Consider the following 24052-nt stretch of genomic DNA (forward strand, 5'->3'; position numbering starts at 1 on the left):
CATTCTCTGTAAACTTTCAACTGTTCTTCTTCACCCCCTGCTGTCCCCATTGCTAGGGAGTCACGGAATAGAAGACATTCAGTGGTTCCGACGGCTGGCGTCTGGCGAGGATATTTTTTATCGTCTCTACCTCTTTTAATCCGTCGAAAAATGTTAACCGTTATTGAAATTTACCGAATGGAAGTTGCCTGCTGGTTTACAATGTATTGCACTTGACGGAGTTATTTGTTGACGGTCGTAAAATTGACGTTATTGCCCACTCTTAGAGACATTTCGTGTCTGTTGCTTCTGCGATGTGTTTATATGGCATCGTGTGACCTGAACTAGTGGTTCTCAAAATTTCGTAATTCACGTGCCAAATTTCTGAAGACGGATCAATATATTTACATTTCTTATTATATGTAAAAGGTAAGGCTTTAGTATATTTACGTATGTTTATTTTAAATGTATAAAGATGGGAGAGGACACTCTCAAAAATTTAGTACAAAAATGATTACTAGTGTTCTTCGGTTTTTATTAAGCTTAAATTGAAAGGAATAAATAATGAATTCCAAATTAGCAAAATTAGCACTTTAAAATATTGCTTCCTAATTTTCGAAATAGAAACATAAGTTATTTTCTCATGGTCGTCTCTCCAAGATGGACATTTTTCTTGTTTACAATTATCTATCTGTGGTGTTGTATTTGAGAGAAATAGGTTGGGACAGGCGGACGAACGAACGGATGTTCGGCCATTACATATGTGGTGTACTGGTGGAGAACAGCCTCTACAGTATTTTAGAAAATTCTGTTGTTGTATTAAGGTAAAGTAAGGTAAATGTAACTTTAACAACGGGCTCAATCAATTAAGGGCCTTGCCTCAAGATGCATGGGGGAGTGGAGGAACAGCTCTACCATTCATAACCTTGGTAATAAACGGAGGTGAGTGGTGAGCTTCACGCCCCTGCCGCTTTAGCCCCTGAGAAACGACTTTCGCTATCCAGTTTATAGGAGGTTGGGTGGGCCCCCATATCCGGTCTGGAAGTTACCTATACCAGGAATCGAATCCCACCTCCTCGGTCGTCTACCTCGTTGTCTAATCACTATACGTGCAGAGCTATCCTATAATTTGTGCCATACGTATTTTGCTTGTACGAATCATATTAGAATTTAGTATAATTTTTCTTTATTGCTAGTGGGGTGGGACTAAGTCCCTTGTACTGCGGCCACTTCTGGCCTATTGTACCAGCCCCAGATGATAGGTGAGGGTGATTGTGGAGCAATTGGTGGAATGAAGATTGGCAGGGGAAACCGAAGTACTCGGAGAAATCCTGCCCCAGCTCCATTTTGTCCACCACAAATCCCACTTGACCCGGGCCGCCGCGGTGGAAAGCCAGCGACGCCAGCGACTAACCGCTTGAGCTATGGCGCGGCCTGGATTTAGTAAAAACAGATCATCTTGTAAGAATCTTGAGTGATTATATTAAAAGTACTAGCCAAAAATAAGACTCCCGATGATGACTTTTGAACAGCCGAAACAAGTCGGGTTATTGTCACTCGTGACATTTCTACGACTTTCAGAACACAATTCTTGAGCGGCAGGCCTTATAAAGAGCATGGTACTCGCCGTCTTAAATGACCTATCTGTCTTTGGAACTTGACATATATACAGTATTACTTTTCTATTTATGGTTATTCGAACACACAACAAAGTTATCTTAAAACAAGTACAAACAAAAATACGTCATTCAAAAATTAAATATGTATATATAAATTTGTTACTATGGTTGCTATTAAATGTACGGAGGTTATACATTTGACGTCCTTGCGGCCCCAGTGTCTTTTCTATGGACAAAAAGAAATGGGGAAAGGAACTGACTTGAACTCTACACAATACAATCAACAGAAAAATTAACAATTTCGTGGAGTTGTCTTTCTAAGAAGAAGTTCTGTTTACAGTTTGTTCCTGCGGCGCCGCGTTTGGCAGGACCAGGGCGTGCCACACAGGCAGGTAAACATACGTATGTTTGGCTACTAAGAGCATATATAGATATTGGAGACCGTAGTATTTTTCATATATTCAACATTAGTGGCAGTTCCATTTACAGACCCGTGCCATCTGAATGATATTACTATAATTTAACAGAGAAAGGAGGGAACGAGATAAATGTAAGAAAGGTGTGAAAGATTGAATAGAGTGGGATGAAGGATGAAGATGAAATAAATTATTTCCTGTTGAATTTCAGCGGGATTTAACGCTGGTGTATCTTAATAGTCATGTGGCCCTTTCAGACATTATGATTAGTTGACCTGTTAAAGGCATCAAAAAGCAGATATATTTCCATTTTGTCATGGTCTTCCTGAAATGTTTCTTCTCTACTATACCAGCATACAGTTCTATTTTTTGGGGGCGAGGTTTTCAGATTGCTACATGTATGTTCTCTAGGGAAGGAGCGTTCTGTCAGGCCTTCTTTGTCCCACTAATATTTATTACTACTGAAAGTTTCAGTTCCGTGTCTCTTTCATTTATTTATGGGCTGCAATGGTGTAAACAACTTATCGTATATTTTTTAAGTATAGAATGAATTGTTCCACTTAGCTCGTTTTTCAGTCAAGCCAGCAACAACAAGAAGAAACAAAGCGATTGTTGTTGTCTTTAACAATTTTTGTGCCAAGCTTTCTTTTTTATAAAAACATTTCTTATTTCTTTTCTGTTCATTTAATTTGCCAAAGATGAGAAATGTGTGGATTCGACTGTAAATATATTGCATAAGATTTTGTTTTCATTGATAGTATCAGTCACAAAAGATATTGTCACTTGTATCCGTGACTAATAACGCGTGTTCTGGATTCAAAGAAGGGGTTTATTTACTCCTGATACGCACCACCGGTAATTACACGTACGTAATTATAGTGCTATCGCTATATACATAATTTCCAGTCCGCATTTGCACACGCACTACGATTCTTAGTTTCCACTAGTCGTCTCCTAGCAACGGATCTCAACACAGAAATTAGTACTTCAAATCAGTATGAAGTTTTCTATTTTGTCTTCAATCACTCCGGAACCTCGGAACTAAAAATTCTTCTGTACACACTTCTCCAGCTTACGACTGACTCGTAACTCGTAACTGCCTCATTCCTCCTGCTTATGCCTGACTCGTAACTGCCTTGAATGAATTCTATCACTTTTACTTATATAGCCGCGGAACAGACATGGACCTATAGAAAATAATATCACGTGATCGCTATCCAGCCAATCTATTAATGCGTCGGTCGGATCTACAGAAAACACAGCTTCCTCTGTTGTTGCGTGCTGGCCCGTGTTTACAGGGTTGTTGCCTGACAAGGCGTTGATCAAATCCGTTATAATATTATTAATAAAGTATTAAATATTTAAGAGAAGAAATCTAGTTAGTTGTGTGTAAAGAATTAATTAAAATATATATGTTCGAAAAATAACGAGCTCTCGAATATAATCCATATTCGAATTTTAAATAATTAAATTAAAAAATCCTATAACTCTTAATTTCTTGGCCAGTTTACAAATATATCAATCTGTCACCAACTGCTGGTTTGCCAGTCGCTTATTTCACGTTATTCCATTTGTAGCCAATGTTCTATGAGGGCATTTGATTTCACACATACGCGATTCGCATTTGTGTACACGCATGAAAAATCGGTGATTTGTCCCAAGAGATAAATATTTTCTGGAAGCAGGGTTGTAATTATGTTCTAACCATTTTTATATTTTGCAGATGATAATTTTACATTTCTTCATGTTATAATAGTAATTTATTTGTAAACCTATGTTTACTTACTGTTTTTTGTGTTTAGTGAAGGAACAGACAATTTAGATTTTCTTAAATTTATGCTAACGGCGACCGCTGTTCCTCTAACCCTCAGTATCCCATAAGGTTTTGGTCTTGCAGTACGCGATCTTTTCTGGGAATTTTATCCCAGCGTTCATCGATGGATTACTATAGAGAACTAGAGATTTCTTAAATAATTTTGGAATACGAAATCAATAATAAAGCATTTTCGAAGGTAACGCTCACTAAAATAACTGGCTGAATAGAACCAGCGTGACGATTACAGTAGACTGCATTCGGTTTTCTGGAGATATTTTGGTAGCAAATAAGTAGGTGTCATACAAAGTGATTCTAAATTATTGTCGGGGTTTTCGTGGCCTTAATTCTTAAACCAGAAGAAACAAAATAAAACTGCTTAGGGAATATGAAAATGTACAGTGTAACCTCGCTTAACGAGCGCCTCTCATAACGAGTAATTCGCATAACGAACAAAACAAATTGTAAAGAAATTACTCGCTTAACGAGCGACGTTTCGCATAACGAGTGACGAGAGGGGAAGCCCCGGGTTGTGCGCTTGCTACATCAGTCTGTGTTTAGCACTGTAACTCAGTTTTATTTGGCCTCATGTTTTCCGCGAATTTCTCGATATACATTTTCCTGGGGGATGGGTTGTGCGTGATGATGACAGTTCGATAAACTGTAGCTCGGAATTGTTGGTACGATCGAAACAGTTACACCGGAAGTGCTGGGATACTTGGAGGGAAAGTAAATACCGATTGGACATCTTACATGACAAAAAATATGAGCATGTTGAAGTTGTTTAGCATTCTCTAAGTTTAGTTCTATGCGCAACAAAACTTTTTGAGTTACACTTTCATGTTTCATAAGCGGTTTTATTTTATTTTTTTTTCATTTTGAAAATTATTGGCCATGAAAATACCGACAATAATTTAGAATCACTCTCTATTTGGCCAAAGTAGGGATTGTGCCATAAACTGGGTACCAGTCCACGATACGACGTTTTGGAACTGAGTATTCAGCACCCTGCACTCAGGTCGAGTCGACACAGTGACGCGTGATGTAGAAGCAGTTCCTGAACGTGAAGAAGACGCTCTAACAGACAGTAATGCAATGAGACGTTGGTAATACGGGTGGAGTGTAGGCGTCATTGAGCCGATAGCTGTGCATGAAGGCACACTAATTACTGACGACGCCCCGTGTGTAGGGTGACAGCTTATTCTTCGATAATTGTCACCAGTGACGTCACGCTACTACGCTTTCTACTGATACTGGGTATAGGTTCGAGAGATACGATTTTGGCAACTTGAAAATAATTACTGATATTTTTTGTTTATTTAACGATGTTGCAAATAACTCAGTCTACACAGCATAGAATGACAGGACGAGACTAAATAATGATATAGAAGCGCTGTGGAAGGGAGCGGTGATAGGCTAATTTCAGGCATTTTCCGACGTTCACGTGCTCGAGTCAGGAAAACAGGGCCCCTGCAGAGTAACATTTGTAAACAATCGTATGAGAGGCCGTGCCATAGCTCAAGCGGTTAGTCGCTGGCTTCCCATCGTGGCGGCCCGGGTTCGATCCCGGGTCTAGTCAAGTGGGGTTTGTAGTGGACAAAGTGGCGCTGGGACAGGTTTTCTCCGAGTACTTCGGTTTCCCCTGTCAATCTTCATTCCACCAAATGCTCCACAATCACCCTCACCTATCATCTGAGGCTCGTACAATAGGCCAGAAATGGCCGCAGTACAAGGGACTTAGTCCCACCCCACTAGCAATAAAATAAAAGCAATCGTGTGTAATCGCTTGTGTAGGCCTTCGTCTGTTATGAAAATATAAGAAAGGTGATCTGTAGCACCGATATCTTCATCTCCCACCTCATTTCACCTTTGCGGTAAAACGATCAATATGGGCTGTTGTAAAAACAGAAATTAATTTTTGAATTCTAAAAATATTTGGATTTTTTTTTACCATTTGAGGACTATGAGCGTCTCAAGTACATGGGATTAGTTTCTAGTTACTTCTCGAATTAAAAACAAACGTACCGTAAAAGAGGCTTACTTTTGTCGATAAACTTTGGATGTAAAGAGTTCTATATTATGAAATAAAACATCATGTAGTCCTTCGAAAGCAAACGGGGTTTTCGAACGAACATGTCGCCTTCATCTTCAAGGCTAAAGAAAGTAAGTCATGTAACATACCAGTGTGGAAGAGACAGCAAGCAAAGGGTGATTTTTAGCGGACTACATGGTCTTATATCCCAGACGATATAATGCTTCTTAACCACCACTTTGATAATCTAAAATCCTATAACTTTTAGATATCATTTACAGGAATAATCTTCAATGAAAATACAAGAAGGTTAGATCATTTTCTACTAGAAAACTTGGCACCTTCTTATTATAGTAAAACGTCATCAAAATCGGATATCTTCTCTTTCTGGGAATTATATTACCACGTCTCTCAAGCTGAGGAATAATATAATTTTTCAGTATGTCTATATGGGGCCTGTACATAACGCCTACTGTTTGTTGATCTCCCAGTTAAACCTGATATGAGTCCATGCACTTTAAACTACGAGGTTAAGTAACAGAGTAAGCAATTATAACTTCTAGCTGTACGATGTACTAGTTAATTTTCCATCGGGTTCAATTGAGTACTTCTTTTTAATGCTAGTGGGGTGGGGCTAAGTCCCTTGTATTGCGGCCACTTGCGGAGCAATTGGTGGAATGAAGATTGGCAGGGGGAACCGAAGTACTCTGATAAAACCTGCCCCAACGCCACTTTGTCCACCACAAATCCCACTTGACCAGACCCGGGATCGAACCCGGGCCGCCGCAGTGGGAAGCCAGTGAATAACCGCTTGAGCTATGGCGCGGCCCCCGTAAACATGTTACTGCCATGTAAACTTTACTGATATACAGAAGAACGATAGGTTCTGCTGCATTCTGTTAGGGCTGACACAAGTAGTTGCAGACGCGGCTTAAAATGCGCAGTCAAATTAATTCGAAGATGAATTTAGAGGCAAAAGAAGACTTTCTTCAAGTGTTCTTATACCTTTATGGATGCTTATTCCCGTTCAGAATTAATGCTGAAATTAGGAATCTCATAGATATGTGGTAGGTCTCCTTGGACGGGGGATCAGTCCGTCGCAAAGCCGCTACTTACACAGAAAAAGGAAGACAGATATCGGTATCCTGAGTTCGACTCGAAACCCGATCCAATTGTTTGCGCGGACGAACACTTTTCGTGCTTACACGGAGCGGTCTCACCTTTAAGAATTATTTCAAACTATTTTTAAATGGTCTGTTTTTTTTTGAGAGTTGAGAAAACAGACAAGTGCGCGCGTCTGAGGGATAAAACAGGAAGGAAGCTACACATACATTCCGTTTCTTCATTAGCGGTATCAAGGTAAAATTCTGCCTGTGTCTAATTAATTAAGCACTACGCCATGAAAATGTCTGAGGGAGTGGAAATATAACTCCAGTATTCTTGACCTGGGCACTAGATGGAAGTGAGTGGTCAGCTTCACGCCCCGGCCGCTTTACATCGGACGAAAGAACCCTAATTTCCAACGGATAAAGACTGGTTGTGCCCCACAGCCGGCATGGAAGCTGTGGAGTAGACAAAGATATTTTGTCCCTGCCGGGAATATAACCCCGGCCGTCCAGTCCGTAAGCCGTCGCAATATTGACTGAGATAATTTCTGTTTACTTATTTATGGTTTATTGGGCGCCATTTTTCAGTAGCTCTGACTATATAGTGTCGAATGAATAATGAATTGGAAAGGATGTGGAAAGAAGCTGTCATAGTGTAGTTTGAGGTCCTGTACAGAAATTTATCTGGAGGGACTGAGGAAGGCAACAAATATATTAGTCAAAATTGCCGGCATGTAGGCAGAAATTTGAATCCGCGACCTTCGGAATAGGAAGCTGGATTACTAACCACTCGACAAAATGGTCTTCCCGTAAAAATACTGAAATAGTTCATATGAATACACACAGTGGCGGTTTCAGTTAATCTAGTTTGTGAATGAATAAATTCACATGGGACTCTGCGGTAGAAATTCGTGGGTTAATTCAGCATCATTCTTATACCTCTTCGTTAAGTTCATCAACGAGGTAACCTATTACACCGACCGTTACAGCCCTGCACTCCTGCTCTCTTGCTATCATAGTACTCTCCTGCACTCCTGCTCTCATGCTCTCCTGCATTCCTGCTCTCATGTCCTCATGCTCTCCTGCTCTCCTGCTCTCCAGTTTCGTGTTTTGGAGGTTTCATATTTTAATGGTCGTGTATCGTGAATAAAGTTTTGATGATTTTCTTCAAACCCATCCAGGCAAGTGTTAGGATAATAGAACATACCTCAATTAGACAACGACCGTTTTCTGTACAATCCATGCAATACATTATTCACTACTCATCCTACCATTCGACGCTGTATAGAGTCCGAGCTACTGGCGGCATCGCTAAACAAATAAGTCATAAAAATGAATAAGTGAAATTTATTGTTTTATGCAGTATGGCATTTGCATTGTTATGTAATTTGCAACAAAATGTCTGCATTTACAGCAGATCATCTTTTCGATCAAAGAAGAAAGAAACTTGTAGAAGAATGAATTTGAGAGATGCAATTACTTTAATTTGCACTTCGAACACTTCTTTGACGCGATGGTTATTGTCTTCATCCATCTTGTAGAATTATTCGAGTGCAGAGATGCCGCTTGGTGCCGTTTCTAAATTGACTCAACTTAAAATAAATTATAAATTATGGCACTTCATCAGTGCACCCAAATGTCGGCATTTGCACTAAGGTGTCTAAGGTTGAATTAATTGCAATCGGCGTATCAGAACTGATTTAGCAGGTTGGTTTTCTTTCGTGTTACCATAAACTTGTTCCTCGGTGTAACTATTAAGGTAAAATTTTAACTTTTTTAAGAGGCTTATCGAATCATGAATTGTTTTCACAGTCACCTCGTACAAAAATATAAGCAGTCCAGTGTGAAATACCAGAAATGGAAATATGATTTCATACTTGCGAGGTAATTAAAAATAAAAACCTGCAATATAATTTACTATGTTCTGAACACTTAATGCACCATTCTATCAACTGATTTTAAGAGCAACATTGAAATCGCTAATTAATTTCACCGTAATTCAGTCACACGGTTTGATTCTGTAAAAATACTTCCAAATTCTTATGAAATATTATTTTAATTATATATATTATATAATATACCGAATATATACGAGAATGCTCCTATTAATTACATCTTAGAGGAATATTTTAAAAATAAATTAATTTGTTTTTATATTTATATTTTAATTCTTGAATATATGTAGATTCGAATATTACTATAGTTAATTACTCGTCTCTTAGAGTTACCATGATGAAGGAAGTAATGTATATAGCTCCGCTGGTATGGCGGCTAGTCTGCGGGTTAGAAGAGCGAGAGATCAGGGTTCGATTCCCTACAGGATGAAGAGATTCTTCTCTCTTCCACAACATCCAGAACGGCCCTTGCACCGAGCCGGCCTTCAGTCTAATGTGTGTTCTGAGTTCTTTCTCAGCGAGCGGGCGGGAATCTAAACACTGACCACCATCTGATGCTGATATTAAAAGTGCATGGAGCTATAATTCCGCTCCCCCATACGCTTTCGTATGGGGTTACTCAATTGAGCACAGAAAGAACTGACTTGTATCTTAAAATAAATTAATTTCCTGGAATATATTTTATTACGTTGATATTTCCTTCCATATTTTCGCCATGTGTATAAAAAGTGAACATTCACAATCCATACTGTTATACATTATACCCCACATAAATTTATTATTCTATAGCCAACCGTTTATGCCGATCACAGTGGGCGCACGGTCTAAGGCACGAACTGGCTTCGCCCGCTCAAACGCTGGAATCTTGGGTTCGAATTCAATTTGAGGCATGGATGTATCTGTACATTTATTCTGTATGTGATGTCCTATGTGCAGGTAGCGGCCTTGCGACGAGCCGATCCCCCGTCCAAGGAATCCTACTGACCGTGTAAAAGATCAAGAAAGTGAAAAAGCGACCATGGCCCAATAAAGGGCTATAGAGCCATAGATAGATAGATAGATAAACATTTTTCTTACCTTGATGGACTGAATTTGTCTCTGGGTGTGACGTGCATGTTTGGATTCTTTGACTAGTAACATAACACAAGAAGAGACAGAGTTCAATTATACACTTCTGGAATTAATAAAAACTTAAAAGTCCTTCTATAACTTCTTTTCTATACTATTATTACAGCACTATCTTTTACCCCATGCTCTTTATTTGATGTTAAGTACGGCACTTTCCGTCCTGAAACGAAGTCCCGTCGCCTAAATATAAAGTGTATAGTAACAATAATTTAATATATGCGCGCCCTATATATCTAAGTCGAACGTGTGAACGTAACAGCAGTCCAGAAACACGTTTGTATGAGTCAGTGACACTGAATTTAAAATAGAACTGGATTCACGTATCTGCTACAGTTATAATGACATTACTTTTACTGAAGTCCGTGAACTTTAGACCAGCGGAGGGCTAGGAACAGTCTGGAGCGACGGAACACGCTGTTGACTTATGTCCACGGAGACATTCAACCGATATCCATATGCAAACACTGCACATCTAAACACTGGAAACTACGTTGGAAGAGACTACTGCATTAACACTGAGAAAATGGAGTTACAGAAAACAACATGTAAAAGTAAAAAATTGTCTTTGACTAAACCAATTCCGCTGATAAGAAAAATGGAGTCATAAAGTTGCAACGCTCACAGTTTTTTTACTACATATTTATATGAACGGGCACTTATCATGCAATTTAAAATAATTACGTTATTTAAATGAGAATACAATTTCATTGACTAGTGAAACATCGTCTTCTTATGTGAATTTGAGGTTATTATAGCGGTTGCTATGAAGCTCTCTATCGTATATGATATAACACTGTGTCAGCCGACTACACGACGTTGTATCCCACAAGATAGAAACCATTCTGTTACACTGTGATTGACAGGAATGTAAGAACATTGGGAAGAGAAACGGAGAAATGAAAAGTGAGGACGAGCCAATTTGGCTCAAATTTCAATATACAAATTTGTAACGTGATAATTTTTTTGTTCAGATTTCAAATTGACACTTTAGCATGAATGTACAATATTAGTCTTCTAGTTTGTTACTGATAGCAACGGGCTTTGGGCCGGATGGCTCGGGTTCGATTCCTGGCAGGGCCAACAAAGTTTTATCTACTCCACAGCGTTCAGGCCCGCTCTGGAGCCCACTCAACTTTCTAGTCAATGTGTACCGAGGACACTTGGCCGAGGTGCGAAGCTGATTACTGGCAGAAGTCTAGTGCCGAGGTCAAGAATAGTGGAGCTATATTCCCTCCCCCCATACGTCTTCATGGCATGGTGCTTAAATAATTAAACACAGGGGCAACTTCACTTAACTTATTCGTTGATTGGCGTCACAGGCCTGTAAATGTGTACACACTTGTTACTGGATCTCTCTTAAGCAAAAAAGTTTCAGTATTTAAAGACATTAAAATTTCAGTTTCATTGTCGCCAACAGAGAAGCTAGCCATTGGGACCCCATTTTGTGCCAGCTGAATCCAGACCATACTTGTCTCTTGTCTCCACGGTGCAGTCTCAAAACTGTCTTTTCCCTTGATATTTTTGATCAAATTTCTATAAAAACTTACCACTATTCCACGGGTGTTATGTGTCTCTCCTAACTCATTAGTCTTAAATTAGTCACCTTAACAGTAGTAGTTCTAGAAGTACGATGCCCCGCTATGTGTAACGTACAAGAATCCTATATTGTGTGAATTAGCTATGCACATACAAAAATGTTAATAAAATGTAATCAAATTGTGTTGGAGTTGGGGTTCCCACAGTAGTGACTGTAACTTATGGGATGTGATACCGTATCGTCCGGTAGAAATTAAATAACGTTTAGTGGGTTAAATGAGGTGTCGGCGAGGAAGGCTTCTCAAGTGCTTAATGCTAGATACTTGCTTTGCTTACTCTTTGATTCCGAAGATGGAAGCAGTACCTTCCTCCAAAATGTTGGCGAACTTCTACAGGACTATAATGCGGCCAATACACGTACGAGTCTGGCTCGTCGAGGAGCCGGGCTCGGATTAATTTCACCACACACGTATGAGCGTGGGGACCCACACACGGACGAGTTTGGCTCATTGGAACCCGAGCCGAGTCGGACTCTCGAGCCCGACTCAGACGTGTATGGCCCCCCTAAGGCGTCACGTCCCAGGAGAAGGGTTTCTTAAACTCACTTCTGTACCTGAATATATTAGTGTGTTCCATTCCACGAAACATATTCTTAACGTTAATATTTCGATTAGTATGGTTACTCGGAACGTCCCATTTTTGTTATATTCAGTACTACTACGAAATTATAATATTATGAAAATGCTTATCGTGTATTTGATATTTACTAAAATATTTTACTTATAGGCTGTGAATTGTTTTGTCCTCCATGTATATATTGCTCTTTTATTTGAGTTCACTTCTTATGCGACTGGCTCCTGTAGCTATTGATTTATCACGTTAAAACAGAGAAATTATCATTATGATTATATTTATTTATTTATTTATTTATTCACAGATATATTCATCTGGTGAATACCGACGATGGAGATGTGGTAAGTTACAAAGAGTATCTTAACCTAACATTCGTTTTAAACAACTTCGTGGCGTAGAACTGTCATCTATAACAGTTGAGTTTTGCCATAACCAGCCAATTTCAATAGATCCTCAGCCAGAATTACCCGACCAGATACAGGGGTTCTCGACGATGATAGTACAGGACAATGGATCACATTGAAATATGTTAATATTATTGCTTAGTTCTCTTAAAATGATTTCTGCAGCAAATAGTATAATAGTTAAAACTTGAACTTGAGCATATCACAATGTGGGATACATTTTTTAATTTTCTTATTTCTTCTTTTATAAAGTTCTCATCCAGCCGCATTGGAACTCCAATTAGATAGGTTTATCCCCCGAAGTAACAATAGCTCAACTTGCTCAAAACTTCATCACGCTTAATCAAACGAAATTCCCAAACAATTTTCCATAATCCACTGAAATTCTTATAAAAAGAAACAGTAATAAACTGTAAGAAACGAAATCTCTAAAGTTTGTGACCATGACATATTATTAAAATTATTGTCGTTTGGGCATTATCCATTTTCCTCCTTTGTTTAAGAAAAACGTTTCGCAGAATGGGCTCTGTCTTCGCCCTCAGGTAAAAGACTATGCAGTTGGGCCCAATCGATAGAGTTAGTTCCAGCTCCTCTCTCCGGGAAAAAAAGCAGGATGGTGGATAATGTCTAAAACGTGAACTGTGGTAACAAACGAAATTAAAAATATTGTGTCACCCGGTCATAGAAGTAGCGACGTCGTTTTGGGTTTGAGATAATATATAGACAAACATGTGAATGCGTGTAGTCATTTGTATGTATACTTTTGCATAATATTGTCGCGTGTTTGCTAGACAAGGCGACAAGAAATTGTGTGGGTTCTCGGTTTTGAACTAATATTTATTGGACAGCCACTTTTACACTCACAAGTACAATTATTATCAACTTATAACATCATTTAGACGTTTCCTCTCCAATGTTACAACGCTTCTTACATCGCTAATCTCGGCTCATTGCAATCTCTTTGTATCACTTTGTATCTCGGCTCGTTGTAATCTCTTTGTATCTCGTTGTAATCTGGTCCCAATTCCGATCTGGTCTTCCCTTTTACCCTACCGTCGGACGGACTAGAAGACATCTTGTTCAGGGGTTCCATTTCACATGTTTAATCAGCTTAATAATATTTCATGAATTATGTTAATTACGAAGCTCCTTACTGTGTAATTTTCTCAACCCTCCTATTACTCTCGCTCGTTAACATTAACCTCGGGACCCTTCCTGTTGTACCAGGCCGTGGAGGCCCATAAGGTTGTGAGACGTCGAGACCCCCACATTTTCTCTAGAAAATCGGCTCACAGATGGCGGTAAAATTGTCAGCCTTACGCGCCGGCCGCTCTTTATCACCAGGAAGATTCCTGGTACTCATTACTGTTAGAGGCTGAGTCGATCCCAGGGCCATAGTGCTGCTGGAAGGATTAGGTAAATTGAAAAATTCTCATCGGGACTCGAAACTGCTACCTTCCATCTTGTAACATAGTGCCTGAACCAACTACGCTACCGCGTGCCCCCACTCTTCCTGTTGCTCAACCTAATAATTGAAACATGTAAATTATGAAGCTCCTTACTATGTAATTTTCTCAATCCTATTATTACTCTGTCTCGTTAACATTAACCTCGGAATCCTTCCTGTTGATCAACCTAATAATGTTTATTGAAGCATGTAAATTATGCTCCCCACTGTGTAATTTTCTCCATCCTGCTAATACTTCCTCTCTATTAGGTTTAAGTTTTTTCTAAGATGCCCTCATTCCAAGGTATTCCCCAAGGATGGCAGATCAGGTGTTTCAGACCCGTATGAGATGAAATATGTCATTTTTTTATTGCTAGTGGGGTGCGACTAAGTCCCTTGTACTGCGGCCACTTCTGGCCTATTGTACCAGCCCCAGATGATAGGTGAGGGTGATTGTGGAGCAATTGGTGGAATGAAGATTGGCAGGGGAAACCGAAGTACTCGGAGAAAACCTGCACCAGCGCCACTTTGTCCACCAGAAATCCCACTTGACCAGACCCGGGATCGAACCCGGGCCGCCGCGGTGGGAAGCCAGAGACTAACCGCTTGAGCTATGGCGCGGCCAAATATGTCATAACGGAACAGCGTTATTCGAATTACAGTCTGGCTAGCTATTTTAAGACCCGAATGTAAGACGTTTGAGCTAATCATGTTGTTTGGTGATATGAAGGCAGGCCTCTTGTTATGGTCGCCCGCGGTTTATTTCCGTAAGCTGGAGTGGGAAAACAGTCTGAAGTCACATCTCACGTAATGCAGCTGTCACTTAGCATCATTTAGACTTGGCTGTTCTTATCTTGTTAGTCCCAATTATGCAAGAGTGAATCAAGACAATTATTGTAAGACGGTCAACTCAACTGAAATATAATTCTTGAGGCAGAGAGAGGTTGGGATAAAGTGAGCATTTATCTCAAAATAAAGTTAGCATCACCAGTGCTGACCTTACCTTTATGTGATGTATTGTGACTTTAAAAACGAAGATCACACGACCGAGTCATTCCTATACAACGATTGAATATACTATGGAAGAGAACACACTACTAGAAATTGCGTTAGTTCGTAATTAGTTTATGCATAAATTTTAAGTTTTCAAACAAATATCATTTGCTAAAAAAAATACTTCAACACATCATACCAAATTAACAGTTAATTATGGTAGTGGAATTTTAATTTTAATCGAAAAGAACGCCAGAAATTATAGATAACACAAAGGCGTTTTTAAGATCGCTACGGGGGTTTACTAATTGTGACCAAAATCCACGAAACATGTCGCATAAGCAAGAGTATGTGCACAGTTATCGAAATCGTAGCAGTTGTGTTTGACAAAACCCCGTTCACTAATATGCTATCTGTCTATGGCTCTACAGCCCGTTGTTAGGCATTGGTTTTTTTTTTTCATTTTCTTGATATTTTACACAGTCGGTAGGACTCCTTGGACGGGGGTTCAGCCCGTCACAAGAGCACTAATATGCCAGTATTCCCTAAATTAAGTCACGAAAGAAATGCAGACATCAGAGAAAGACTGAATTACTGCTATAAATTGAAGAAACACAGAGATAACACGAAAATTATAAAGTACGTTTGCAAATAATGGAAAGAAATCACCAGCGAGAACAGGAATGCCGTTGTTGGAGTCGAGGTACTCACGTCGGTAGTTATGAACGGTACTATCTTCTGGGATATACCGCCGTGCAGTCCATTCAGTGGGCTACTCTTCAGGAATTCTGTTACTGATGAAGCAATCGACGACCAAAAAGTCGATAAAGAGACCAAGGCTTCTCGGGTTCGTAGAAATACACTTTAACGACAAAACCCTACAAATTTCATGATTAAGATGAATAGGATTTCTTGCTGGCGTGTTGACACTCAGTGTATCCAGCGCCGTTCAGGCGGCATCAAAGTCCTTCATCAGTTGACCTGTCATTCCACAGTCCCACAAAGCATGCGACCTATCGCCTGCTTTCCAGACACTAAAGTTTAAGTGGATTCCAAAGGGTTCTGACGATGGTGGATGACATACAGAATTACTGGGTTTTTGGACTTCTTCCATCGTCCGGAAATCTAGGTAATAGAGGACACAACGTTTCGGAAACAGATTCAGTTTCCGAAACGTCGTGTCCTCGTAGATTTCCGGACTATGGAAAAAGTATAAAAACCTAGTAGCTAAAGTGTAACTTATTTCTAAAGGATTCTGTTGATGGTGTATCACACTTTGGCAATCTTCAAGCATCTGAAAGAACATAGCATTTCGGGAATTGTGTCTATTTGCACCCTCAGATGAATGTATGGGGCAAGACACCTTCTCTTGGGTCCGTTAGGAAGTTATAATCTCAGTCACTCCTTTGGCAAAACCCGATTCTAGATATAAGTGACTGACGTAAGTTGTCCGGTGGTTGAGATGACGCTTTCTAACGGACGTGCGTCCAAAAAATTTCACCTGAGGACGGCAACAGATCCATTTTCCGGCAGATTGTGTTGTTTCGGAATGCTAGACTATGGACAGAGTCCAGAAACTCAACAATCTTAACTAAATATTAAGTGTATATAACAATTTGGTAATTGCTGTATTCCATAGTCTTTTGCCTTGATGGAGAAATAGGCGTTAGAGTCATTTGAAAACAAAGTCTTAAGGGGAATAGCCATATATAGACTTCGTCATTTATACAGCTCATAAGGAATGTGGTAGTTAATTGCAGAGTTTTCTGTTGTTTCGAATATGCAGTGTTGACGAGGGAAATAAGAAATGTGTGTAGAAATTTTGTGGAGCTTTCTAAAAAGAAATATCACTTCATTTATGACAATTGAAGAATTACGTAAAAAATTATCTTATGAAGAAAGAATGTAGTGATATGACTGGCTAGAACTGGCTCAGTATCGGATATGGAAGCTGGTTTTTTTATTAGTAATATTGAAAACTGAGGTTATGTTGCTCGTACCGGAGAATGGTTAAAGCATGATTATTTATTTGGAAATCCGTGACGGGTAAATTATATTTCTTGGTAACAAAGAAAGTGGGTGGAAAAATATCTGACTCAGTGGTGTACACATATTTTTCGAACATATTAATTGTTTTCACTTATGTAAATGAAATTGGTACTTTCCAAGAAGATTGAACAGATGAAACATTATATGAAGATGATGATCATAATGTAAATGGAATTGATCTTCTTCTACTGTTGTAGACAGACAGAAATTATTTTCCTTGGCTTTTGCTTAATATTCACGGGATCGATAAATATTTCAAATAGAAATCTTTCTTAGTACGGAGATCAAGACATAATTGTCTGATGATGAACCCTTTATTACAGATCCATTTAAATTATGTGAGATTTGATGTTTTGACTGCAGCAGCTATGGAGGGACCGTCTTCTGGGACATGACATTGTCTAGTCTGTTGGGTGTTTACCGACGTTCTGAACGAACGTGCTGCCTCCGTCTTCAGACTTCTCTGCTCTGAAGACGGAACCAGTACATTCCTCTGCGACGTCACCAAACATCTTCCAGGATATGCGGTATGTCTTTCAAGATATGTGACTAAGTTCAGTTTGCTTTCCATATAACCTTAGTCACCCAAAATTGAATTGATCCATAAAGTTGTAGTGTTAAGTTCCAGATAAATGAAAAAGTTAAAGCTGTCCCTATGCTTAATTATTTAATCACAATACAATGAAGACGTGTGGGGAAGTGGAGGTATAGCTCCACCATTATTGACCTCTGCATTAGATGGAGGTGAGTGGTCAGCTTCGTGCGCCAACTGTTTGATTCCTAGTACCCAATGAATAGGAGATTGGAAGGGCCTCAGAGTAGGTTTGGACGCTGTGGAGTAGAGAAAAAATTCTTGCTCATGCCGGGAATCGAAACCCGGACTTTCATCCAGAAGCCCATCACTATACCAACTGATCTATCCCGGCTCAACTTGAATTTCAGATACTAAATTTAATCTAAATACGTTCGGTATTTTCGGAGATTACAAGTGTAGATAATAAGACGTTCACGAAGTTTACCCCCACTTAGGGAGGGCATTCCTGAGGTAATTTGGAACAAAAAATTTTAATATACTGACGGTATCCAACTCATAATTAAAGAGCTACAGTAATTTGAAAACTGGCGAAACATTTTTTTTCTTCGAATTTCAGTCAAAACAAATTAGAAATACAATATAAACACTTTTTAAATCGTTGATGTTATAGGAAAGAAGCATTCTAAAACCAAATTGTTTTTTCGATTTTTTAATTTTGTATTGTGCAACATTTTTCATCGATTTTATGTTACAAAATTACATTATTTTCAGCATCCCATTCTGTAAACATACCAATGGTTGCATATCACACCCTTCTATCAATCGGTTTCCTTTAAACTGTAGTATTTAGAAGACGACTGGATTTACATAAGATTTTCAAACGTGTCTCCCTGCACGTCAACCCAACGCGTCGCACGCGTATGAACCGCGCTCGTAGCATTTCGCAGTTCCACACGTTTGTTGCTTATTGCCATCGCCGCATCCAGAATACGTTCAAGCAACGCTTCACGTGTTTGTACCTTTACCTGGTACACAATGTCCTTCATTCAGCCCCAAATGAAATAATCTAACGGCGTTAGATCTGGCGACCTGGGAGGCCAGGCGTTACGGGCTCCGCGACCAATCCACCGCTGTGGGAAATGCCGATCCAAGTGAGCTGCTGCTGCGCCGGAGAAGTGAGGAGGTGCCCCATCATGCTGAAAGTACATCCGGCGTCTTGTTGCCCGAGGAACATCTTCAAGTTACTGTGGTAATTCTTCTTCTAAGAAGTGGAGGTAAGTCTCACCAGTTAAGCGGTCAGGAAAAATGAACGGGCCGATTAGCTGATCATACAGAAAACCACACCAGACATTGACACTGAATCGGTGTTGAAAATTCGATTCTATCGTGGCACGGGGATTATTGTCTGCCCAAACGTGTAAGTTGTGACTCTTGTTGACCCCGTCCGTGTAAATTGTGCCTCATCGCAGAATATTATCAAGCGCTACAACTGCCGATTTCCATTTAACCAGTTGCAGAACTGCAGACGAAGAGCACGGTCTCCTGGCTGTACGTGTAGTACTTGCTGCAAATGATAAGGATGCAGCCCGTTCTCATGAAGAGTCCTCCACGCCATGGACTGAGAAACACCGAACCGCCTAGCTAGACGTCTTGTACTGGCACGCGGACTGCGCCCTGCAGCATCGAGAATGTTTTCTTCTTCGCACAATTCATGTTGAGGATTTCGTTCGTATTGTATACGAACCAGTCTGTCTTAATGTGTTGAATGTACTGCTAATGGATTTAGGATTCGGAATCCTGCGATTGGGATAACGCCGGTGATATTCGGCAGCAGCGGCTCTCGCATTTCCATCACATACACCCAAAACAAACACCATATCGGCGTATTCCTCAGTGGAAAATGTGTACGGCATCTTAACTTCACAGTCACCAACACAACGTCCTATTTACTATTGGATCGCTCTGCCTAGGATCGCGCAACATTCCAGCCGGTCTGCCTTAACTACTGACACAGCTGACTGGAACGCAAGGTCGCCCATGCGGGAAGCATAGCGCTGCATTCACAATGATGCGTTTCGAAAATTTATTGTTACTCCGTAACTATTGAAAATCAACCACAAGTTTGTAAGGAAATTTTGCAGGAAATAACCCCAGGAATATGTACCATAAGCCGGTGTAAAACTTCGTGAATCACCCTGTATATGCAAAAATCTCATAACGAAAGGGATGTGATTGCCCGAATTCCAGTCTAAACTCATATAGCTGTCTTCACTGCAGAATCTCCGCTCCCGTCCATCCAGAGAAGCACTTGCTCTGGCTCATGTCCACGCAGTTAAGCCTCCGCATTGACATCCATAAATCATTTTTCGCTTACGAGAGGGAATGGAACAATTCTGACAATACATCTGCAGTATGCAGTTGGTGCAGAGTACAAAACATAAATGTTTCTAAGGCAAACAGACAGCCAGACCACCACCGTCGTACTATTATTTATTATTCCAGAGGTATTGCTTTCGAATCTCGGCTCGCTACCCCGATCAAAGTTTTACCGTGAATTGTCTTTCACCTTCTTGAGCAAATGCCTAAATAAAAGTTACAATCCTCTTTTTCCAATGGTCTCTTTCTTCTTGTGATAATACTTTAACATATTCTCGTAGGTATGGAGTGTGACTATAGGTGGGTTTTTTGAGGGCCGCGCCATAGCTCAAGCGGTTAGTCGCTGGCTTCCCACCGTGGCGGCCCGGGTTCGATCCCGGGTTTGGTGAAGTGGGATTTGTGGTGGACAAAGTGGCGCTGGGGCAGGTTTTCTCCGAGTACTTCGGTTTACCCTGCCAATCTTCATTCCACCAATTGCTCCACAATTACCCTCACCTATCATCTGGGGCTGGTACAGTAGGCCACAAGTGGCCGCAGTGCAAGGGACTTAGTCCCACCCCACTAGCAATAACAAAAAAAGATGGGTTTTGGATTGACAATTGGATTTGTTGGGCACGCATACTCGTACAACTCGATACTACTATTCACAACTCATATAGAACACACTAAATCTTTTCAGTCTGATACAATCTTCTATGGCCGTTACTTGGTAGTGGCCTTCAACGGCGGACGTTCCCCTTCCTGTGGGTTTCTGAGCTGTCCTTGGCCTTAGCTACCAGTTTCTAACAGCAAGTTTCACAACTGAACCTCGGGAGGTTTCTAACTAACTCGCTCCTAATTTGTCCTGCTTATAACATCTCGGCATAGACAGCGTAGAAAACACTGTTTTCTGCTGAAGTGCAGTTGTTGCCATGGAAACACGCTTGTTTGTGGAGCCGTTATTTAGCAACGGCTGTTGTATAGTTGTTAATTTCCCGGGCTTTGTCTAACAACGGGTCTAGATACCACAATATCATAAACATAAAAAAGAGAATGTTTGTTAAAGCGGTCAAATTTCTTAATTGTAATCGGCAAGTCCCTGGTTTGAATCTTGACCCAGACACCGACAATCCCAACTGAAGGCTTTTTGCGAGTTTCCTTAGTACCCGCAGGCAAATTCCAGGATAGTACAGCGACCGTCTTCTTACATGTTCTCTTGAGTTCCCATATTTCCCTACCGTTCACCATTTATAATCTGACACTCTGAATCATTAAACTCCATGGCCTGTAGTCCACATAGTCCACAAACGAACTATACCGACCGAGCAACCGCCGCTTCTCGGCGAAGTTAATGCCAAACTCTGCGGATAGAAGGTGTCACGTGTTCAGCGCAACGGATCCACACGGCCGTTAATCTCGGTTTTCTAGACCGGAGCCGCTATTTCCTTGAAATAGCTCCTCAATTATCCTCACGAGACTGAGTGAACCCCGTTCCAGGCCCACTGCTTCTCAGAAAATCTGGTAACGCCAGGAATCGAACCCGGGACCTCTGGATCTGCAGCCAGGAACTCTGACCACTAGACCACAGAGGCGGTTATTAAATGAACTATATCCAGCTAAGTCCAGGGAAATGGCTGAATTGTACTGTTGAATTGTCTACGACTGCATCCTTCCAAATATATGATTCATTACTGTGAGAATATTGTGACGTATAGACCAATTGATAGGCAACGACTCGATAAACACATTTCCTGGGAAGCGTACTTGCCCAAAAATAGGACGTCAATTGCTAGACAACGGGTTAATAAACAGGCCTTCTCAACAATAGAGATGCTGTGTTTTCTGCGTGATCCGTGCTGAGTGATTACAAAGAGATAAAGAATGTCGTTTGAGTGGGGAGTGACACTCCCGTATGGAGGCGGGGTCGAATACCTCCACTGTGACCCTGCGAGTCGTAGGTGGCGACGAAAAGGGAAGACTCAAATCTGAGACAGTAAAATGTGGTCACGAGTTCCACGGGACTCGGACCCGAGAGAGACTGTGCTGGCAAGAGCCAGCAGCATATGCAAAAGATAGACCCGTCCTCTCGTCTGACTGGCCGTCAGTCGCAATGTTACTTTGGCTTTGACTTCGTTTGAGTGGGTTGACGTCAAGAATTAGGACGAGTTCTGAAGATATTAGTCGATGGTGATTGAGAAGAAATGGCAAAAAAACGGATTAGACTATGTAAATAAGTCTTCATGTGTGATTTGAAGTGATAAATCCTTTGCCAGGATAAGATTAGTGAAGGCTGAGAATCCTAGTGTTTGAGCAACGGTGAAGTGTAAAGTGTGTAAATCACCGACAGCGCCGTATTTCCTGTAGTCCCTAGTTGTGAATGTATATGGTGCAATAAATTCACCAATCGAAAACCACTTCTACAAGTCACCCTTACACGTGACAATATTTTAAATAACATTCACAAACAGAAGGCCGGGTACTGTGCATACTTACATGGCGAACTCATATGAAAAATTCCGTATAGATGGCTGTCCACAGTTTGTTAACCAGTGGCTCAAATCAAGAGATAGTTCACTCATGATTTAAGCCTAGCTATTATTGTAATTACATGCGGTCTGCTTCAATTGGTTTCGTGATTATTGAACGTGGAAAGCTGTGGGGAAGGGGGCGCCTTATAATCTTAAAATACCCACCCTGTCACTGCAATTTATTCACACCCTACAGCCCTTCTTCGCGTGTTCTGCCTTCCCTATGAGGCAGCGCCTAACGAACTAAGCAACTACGTATGTAAGTAACTAACTCCATCTAGCTGAGTCATTCTTAAGAAGCTGATAGTTTCTCAGCTACTTAGGAAATTACCAGAACTTTATGGAATCGAAGGTTCAGAACCGTGCTCACGAGAGCCGGCGATTTTTTCGTGTCCACACCCATCTGATTTCTCTAATATCAATTTTAATAATATTATTATTTTTTTCCCTTTGGCGCTACAGCCACAAATTGAGCCTTAGCCTACCTCCATGAAACTCTCTGTTTCACTTCGGTTTACTAGATCTTAGACATTCGTTAGGACTCGTTGGGTGGGTGATCAGCTTGTCGCAAGGCCTCTACCTGTACACAAACAGAGAAAAACGCGCGCGCCCGCGTACACACACACACACACACACACACACAAACACTAAACATCTATTCCCTGAGTGGGATTCACACCCACGATCCCGGCTTCCGAGCGAGCGAAGACAGTGCATGCCTTAGGTAGAGCGCACACCGGCATGCGTCAAGACATGTAACATTCAAGACACGATGTCTGCGACATGACGCAAAAAAGGAGACAAGCTGAAACGAATGAGATTACGAAAACCGCCGCACATCGGTCTGAGTCATGATGCCGACGTCAGCTTCATGCTGACAAATCACGAATGAAGGAAGACTGCGTCTTTTGTCTCATGTCTTGATGCTTGTCTTGACGCAGTTGGTGTGCGACAGCCCTTACACCGCTCGGCTACCGTGACCGGCAACTAGTTTCATAGGTGCGCCAAACTCAAGGATAATATTGCATAAAACTTCCCTCGTAATAAATAACACGCTTTTCTTAAATCCGTGAACAGTTCATATACTATGTAAGATTTGAGGCTTTCACGGCGGTGACTATGAAGAAAGCAGTTTTATGGGATTTGGCACCTTGTATATGTGGTGTTAACCGACGTTTCGGAGGAAAGTATCGCCTCCATCTTCAGGGTAGAAGAAAAAATATAAGAAATCTGCAAGCGAAGAGAGCGTGAGAACCGGTAAAAGCAATACGTTCCTCCGAAACCTCGGTTAACACCACATATACACGGTGCCAAATCCCAGAAAACTGCTTTCTTTCAGTTCATATACTCTTCCATTTTACTCTAATTCTTTTTTCTCGGATGCAAAAGAAACCTTCTCAGTAATTGATCTATTACTTAAAAATCCACACTGGTTGTTCCCTACAGTTGCCTATACAGATGAGGTTAACGTTGAGAAATTGATGTTGGATACATGTTTTTAATGAACAGATAAGAGCAATATGCTTCGACAACTGTTGGACATTTTTATCACCCTTCTTATAATTAGGTACAACAATTTTTTTT

The 24052-nt window shown here is 40.6% G+C and overlaps 1 long non-coding RNA gene across 1 annotated transcript; it reads left to right on the plus strand.

Annotated features, from left to right (window-relative positions):
* Positions 1–85: 85 nt before the first annotated feature.
* On the plus strand, positions 86–12477 carry LOC117282719. Its single transcript, XR_004513569.1, has 3 exons — positions 86–408; positions 1939–1990; positions 12462–12477. It is a non-coding gene; the product is annotated as an uncharacterized LOC117282719 (long non-coding RNA).
* The last annotated feature ends 11575 nt before the right edge of the window (positions 12478–24052 follow it).

This window comes from Cryptotermes secundus, unplaced genomic scaffold, assembly GCF_002891405.2.
Source record: "Cryptotermes secundus unplaced genomic scaffold, Csec_1.0 scaffold196, whole genome shotgun sequence".
Lineage (NCBI taxonomy): Eukaryota > Metazoa > Arthropoda > Insecta > Blattodea > Kalotermitidae > Cryptotermes > Cryptotermes secundus.